The sequence below is a fragment of the Panthera pardus genome, unplaced genomic scaffold (genome assembly GCF_024362965.1).
Source record: "Panthera pardus isolate Hobbes unplaced genomic scaffold, ASM2436296v1 HiC_scaffold_15, whole genome shotgun sequence".
Lineage (NCBI taxonomy): Eukaryota > Metazoa > Chordata > Mammalia > Carnivora > Felidae > Panthera > Panthera pardus.
Genome location: NW_026526710.1, coordinates 6,828,936 through 6,834,582, shown reverse-complemented (window position 1 = coordinate 6,834,582; position 5,647 = coordinate 6,828,936). Strand labels below are relative to the sequence as shown.

General features: G+C 48.3%; 1 pseudogene; it reads right to left on the bottom strand.

The window, feature by feature from the left end:
• Positions 1-5,045: 5,045 nt before the first annotated feature.
• LOC128777163 (U2 spliceosomal RNA) lies at positions 5,046-5,208 on the bottom strand (annotated as a pseudogene).
• Between the last annotated feature and the right edge of the window lie 439 nt (positions 5,209-5,647).

Below are 5,647 nucleotides of genomic sequence, written 5' to 3'. Positions count from 1 at the left end.
AAGGTGAACTGGGGGCTGGGCCAAAAACAGAAGCCAGCTCTCCCTTTTATGTTGAGAGGCTGGTAGTCAGAAGAAATAAAAGGAGACGAAAATCTCAGCTGCTGTCTTCAACCCCGGGAATCATTTTAAGGGAAAGATTCTAAGAAGTCACTCCCCACATGCAAACAAGAAGCAGATTTAAAGTTGAAGACAAGACAGGTATGAACGGACATTTAGAAAAAACATACTCAAGGCCAAAGAGAAAACACATCAAAGGGCAGCTGAGCAAATCTGTGAACACTCCCCCTCGAGACATCTTGAGCAGGACGATCAAACAATTGATCAAGCAGCCTAGAATTGTCCTACCCCGAGCAAAGGAAGTCTCAAGCTCCCTTTTGGCTCTGGACTACTCAGACCCATTTAGAGGGGAGTAAAAACCAGAGGGAATTTAGCCTAAAATACCCTAGTTGGGAGGAGATCATTTCCCCACTCCATCCAATTCAACAAACAGGTGTTGAGCTCCAATGATGTCCCAGCCACTGGACTGTCCCTGTGGAAGATGCAAACGTGTACGAAATATGGTCTCTCCCCATAAGAAATTTACAGTCAAGGAACAACAGGACCAGTTTCCATTCTCAGAGAATAAGGTTCTACAACGATAGAGAAAGCCTAGTTATGAAACTTTCTGAAGAGACAAGACACCCTTTGAAGGTGCCATTTTCCTGGCAAAAAGAATGGAGACAGAGGAAAGTGGGGGCAATCCAAGGTCACTCTCCGATCAGAACTACCTGGGCAAACCAGATGTTGGTAACTTCAGTGGCTCCCCCTAAAGCATGGCCATGGTAATGGTGAAGGATGCATTATAGAGCCTCTTCTCCTGGTATCCCGACGCCCCACACCAAGAGGTGGTGGTGACAGATATGGGATTCTCTGCCATGTCAGTCCAAGAGGCCTCCATGAGAAAGATGAGTGAGGGGTAAAGAGAGGGAGATAAGCAGATTGGCAGAACCAAAGGGGAAGAAGAAGAATAGACAAAGAGGAGGGGACAGGAAAAGAGGAAGGGGGAGAGGGAGATCAGAGGGGAACCCCGAGTGGAGAGAGAGGAAGCGCTGTGCAGAATGCTGCTGCTTTGGGAAGTCATCTACTCCCTTTGGGAAGGCCCTGGAGAGCATTAAGTGGGACAGCAGGTTGATTTGACTGGTCTCATAAGACCTCTCTGTCTTCTCCAGAGAAGAAGGCAGAACATGGCCAAGCGAGAACACCCAGGGAGCTGTTGCCATCGTCTTGAGGGAAAGATCGTGGGTTCATCCAGGGCAAGGCAGATGGAGATCGAAGAGAGGGGACAGAATCCAGGAAGCACAAGAAAGTCTATCCTTGGACAGTGACGGGCCACAGGGGTCCAAAATGAGGGCAGGCTTGTGTCCATGCTTCTGGATCTGGGAACTTGATGTCTGCTGGGATGGGAAGGGCAAGGAACAAAGCCGGACTCTTTAGAAGCAAAAGGAATCCCAGGAGCAGCCTCGGATGTAGAGGAAGACACTTTAAGACACGCCAATTCACGAGGCGCCTGGGTGGCCCCGTCGGTTGAGCGTCCGACTCTCGATTTCGGCTCAGGTCATGATCCCAGGGTTGCAGGATCAGGTCCCGTATCAGGCTCTGCACTAAGCATGGAGCCTGCTTAAGACTCTCCCTCTCTGTCTCTCTTTCTCTCTCTCAAATTAAAAGGAGGAGGAGGAGGAGGGGAAAAGCATCAATGAATGAAATCTTCCCCCAAATCCTGCACGGTCAGCATTGCCTGTGACATTTGTCCTCTTTCAGAAAGGCATAAATGGAAAGACACACGTATCTCATGCCTTCATCCTGGGGTACCACATATGGAAAGGAGGGAGGCTGTGATCTGGTCCCGGCTGTAAATGAATCCCACATCTCTTGGGCCACCAGATGGTAAACACCTGTTCCCTAGTTCTAAGGCCTGGCCTTACCAGCAGGTGAGATCCCTGAAAATAGGATCTAGAGGGGTCCCCCCTTTTATCACGCCAGGAAGAGGAAAAAGGCTGTGTTCAGGCTGCTGTGTACTGCAGCACCTGGCTGGCATTTGGGAAGATCAGTCCTTCTGGAGGGAAATGAGGCAGGACAGCCAAGTTCCTAGGATTATATCCCTCGCACCTGGGAGCCTTCTGCCAAATGACCCCAGGGAAGAGTCAGTCCAATGAAAGACAGGTTCCTTCTCCAAGTGAAACTTGCTTCTGGGGCACCATGAGTCCCCTGGAGGCTGAGAGGAGTCACTCTTGAGGAGGCAGAAGCAGGGAGAGGAAACCCAACGTAACAAGGTTAATAACAGCTCACCGCGACGGCACCTTTCATCTGGAGATCTCAAAGCCGTTTACCACCACCCAATTAATTCTCTCAACACCCACTACACCACCAGCCCCCAAAGAAGATGTCATTATCATTCCTTTATGAGCAAGGCAACTGACAGGTTAGTTGGCTGGTTCAAAGCCACAAAACAGTTGTAAGGCAGAAGCCAAATTTGGGATGATTGCCCTCCTCTAATCACAAGGAGCTGGAGAGAAAAGATTCATTTGTAGGAGGGCTCTGATGATTACGCTTATTCATTCATTTATTCATTCATTCATTATTCATCTGTCCGTCCATCCATCCATCCATCCATCCATCTCCATTCATTCATTCATTCATCCATGCATCCATCCATCCTTCTATCCATCCATTCACTCATTCATCCATCCATCCATCCTTCTCTCCATCCATTCACTCATCCATCCATCCATCCATCTCCATTCATTCATCCATCCATCCATCCATCCATCCTTCTATCCATCCATTCACTCATCCATCCATCCATCCATCTCCATTCATTCATCCATCCATCCATCCATCCATCCTTCTATCCATCCATTCATTCATCCATCCATCCATCTCCATTCATTCATCCATCCATCCATCCATCCTTCTATCCATCCACTCATCCATCCATCCATCCATCCTTCTATCCATCCATTCACTCATCTATCCATCCATCTTCATTCATTCATTCATCCATCCATCCATCCATCCTTCTATCCATCCATTCATTCATCCATCCATCCATCCATCCATCCATCCATCCTTCTATCCATCCACTCATCCATCCATCCATCCATCCTTCTATCCATCCATTCACTCATCTATCCATCCATCTTCATTCATTCATTCATCCATCCATCCATCCATCCATCCTTCTATCCATCCATTCATTCATCCATCCATCCATCCATCCATCCTTCTATCCATCCATTCACTCATTCATCCATCCATCCATCCTTCTATCCATCCATTCACTCATCCATCCATCCATCCATCTCCATTCATTCATCCATCCATCCATCCATCTATCCTTCTATCCATCCATTCATTCATCCATCCATCAATCTCCATTCATTCATCCATCCATCCATCCATCCTTCTATCCATCCATTCACTCCTCCATTCATCCATCCATCTCCGTTCATTTATTTATTCATTTAGCGTGCATTAATTGACATCCTGCCAGGCGCAGGCACTGCGCAAAGTGCGACCAAGACAAAGTCCTCGCCACCCATCTGGTGACTCTCCAAACCACTTTCTTTTCCATTACTGGAGGACTTTGCAGTTTACAAATACATTACCTTTTATAGATTCCATGAAATGGAGGGGGTTATTCCTATCTGATAGCTGAAGAAAGACTTGGGCACGAGGCCACATCACAGAACGAAGGTCTGGATCCAGCGTGCCTGGAGCACTTTCACACTTTGCAGCATCCTTCCTGAGCCGGTCTTCCCAGCTCCAGGGAAAATCCCTCCAGCGTCCTGATCGGGTGAAAGGCTTTGCAAATCCTCATCCAGCAGCAAAGCACCTCCACCAACGACCCGTGAGCTGGCTAATGAAATAGCCGGACGGATGAAGATACTGCAGTGGATTTTCGTGGGAGCCCGAGAGTAAAACTTCAGTTATACCAGAAAGACAGCAAGTCTGATGGAATGAACCGAGGTAGACAGAGGCGTGTATCACACTGTCCAGTAAGGCAGGAGGGCAGATGAAGTCAGGAGCTGAATCGGAAACTAGTTTTGTTTCTAATTTTGTGTCTCCTCCGATAGGAGTCAGTGATGATGGCCCCTTTATCTAAGATGCCCACCATCTTTCATAGGTGGGCCTCTTTTCCTCTGTCACTATTGAAGGACACCAAGACTGTAAATGACACAAGGGGCTTCCTGTTCACTCCAGCACCGCGTGCCAGTGAAGAGCAGGGAAGGCGTCTCCTGATGACATTTTAACTGTTCAGCAAATCATGCATCCAAAGGCGGCCATGACAACCTTCTCTGGGGAGACTGTGAGCTCCCTGGGGATGCGGCCATCTCGGTCTTACTTAGCAAACACGTTCTTTTTTTCAATATTTTTTAATTTTTGTCAATGTTTATTTTTCAGAGAGAGAGAGAAGAGAGACAGCGCATGAGTTGGGGGTGGGGGGGAGCGGGGATGGAGAGGAAGAGACACAGAACCCGAAGCAGGCTCCAGGCTCCAGGCTCCGAGCCGTCATCACCCAGCCGACATGGGGCTTGAACTCACGAACCGCAAGAACGTGATCTGAGACGAAATCGAACGCTTCGCCGACTGAGCCACCCAGGCGCCCCTAAGCAAACAGGTTCGAGTACGGTGCCTGTCACATTGGTGGAGGCACGCCACCAATACTTGTTGAGGGGAATTAGAGTCATGCATGCAAAGTCCAAATTCTCCGGGGAAAAAGGAACGCGTCTAGTGTCAGTGTCTTCATTAATGTAAGGAGTAGAGCATCCAAGAAAACTAGCAGGCTTATGCTAACCAATCAACCCATTCCCTTCCCTTAAGGAATTATAACCAGGAAGGCACTGGGTGCACAGGAGATTAAGCAAGGAGGTGCAGGTTGGGTGAAAATCGATGGCACTTGGCAGCTCCCTCCACTACAGGGAGAAATATGCTACGTGGTCATACCCTTGATGGGGTGTAATGAGCACGGCAACTGACCTCTTATGTGGCCTTTCTGCCCCAAACCCATAACCTCAGTCTAATCATGAGAAAATCATTTGAGATTCTCAACTGAGAGATATCCTCCAAACCCCAATTGAGGGAGAGTCTATGAAATCCCTGACTAGCGCTCCCTTAAACTGATAAGAACAGATACTACGCTTGATCTTGGCCAAAAGGCCGAGAAACGATGGACTGGCCCTCCTTTAAAACCATCAAGGTCATCCAAAAGAAGAGAAGTGTGGAAGACTGTCAACGGGCCTAGGGAGACATGACAACTAAATGTAATGTGTTGCCCCGGAGTTGACCCTGGGACACGAAATGGGCGTTAGGGAAAATCAGTGAATCTGAATAAAGTATGGACCTCAGTGATGATGATACACCCGTAATGGTTCACGGACTACAAGAAAGGTACTATATCAACATGAGACGGAATGTTATGAGAAAGCGGACATGGGATATATGGCAACCCTCCATTCACAATTATCTGTTAATCGAAAACTAGTCTAGGGACGCCTGGGTGGCTCAGTCGGTTGAGCGTCTGACTCTTGATTTCGGCTCAGGTCATGATCTCACAGTTCATGGGTTCGAGCCCCACATCGGGCTCTGCGCACTGACCAGCACGGAGCCT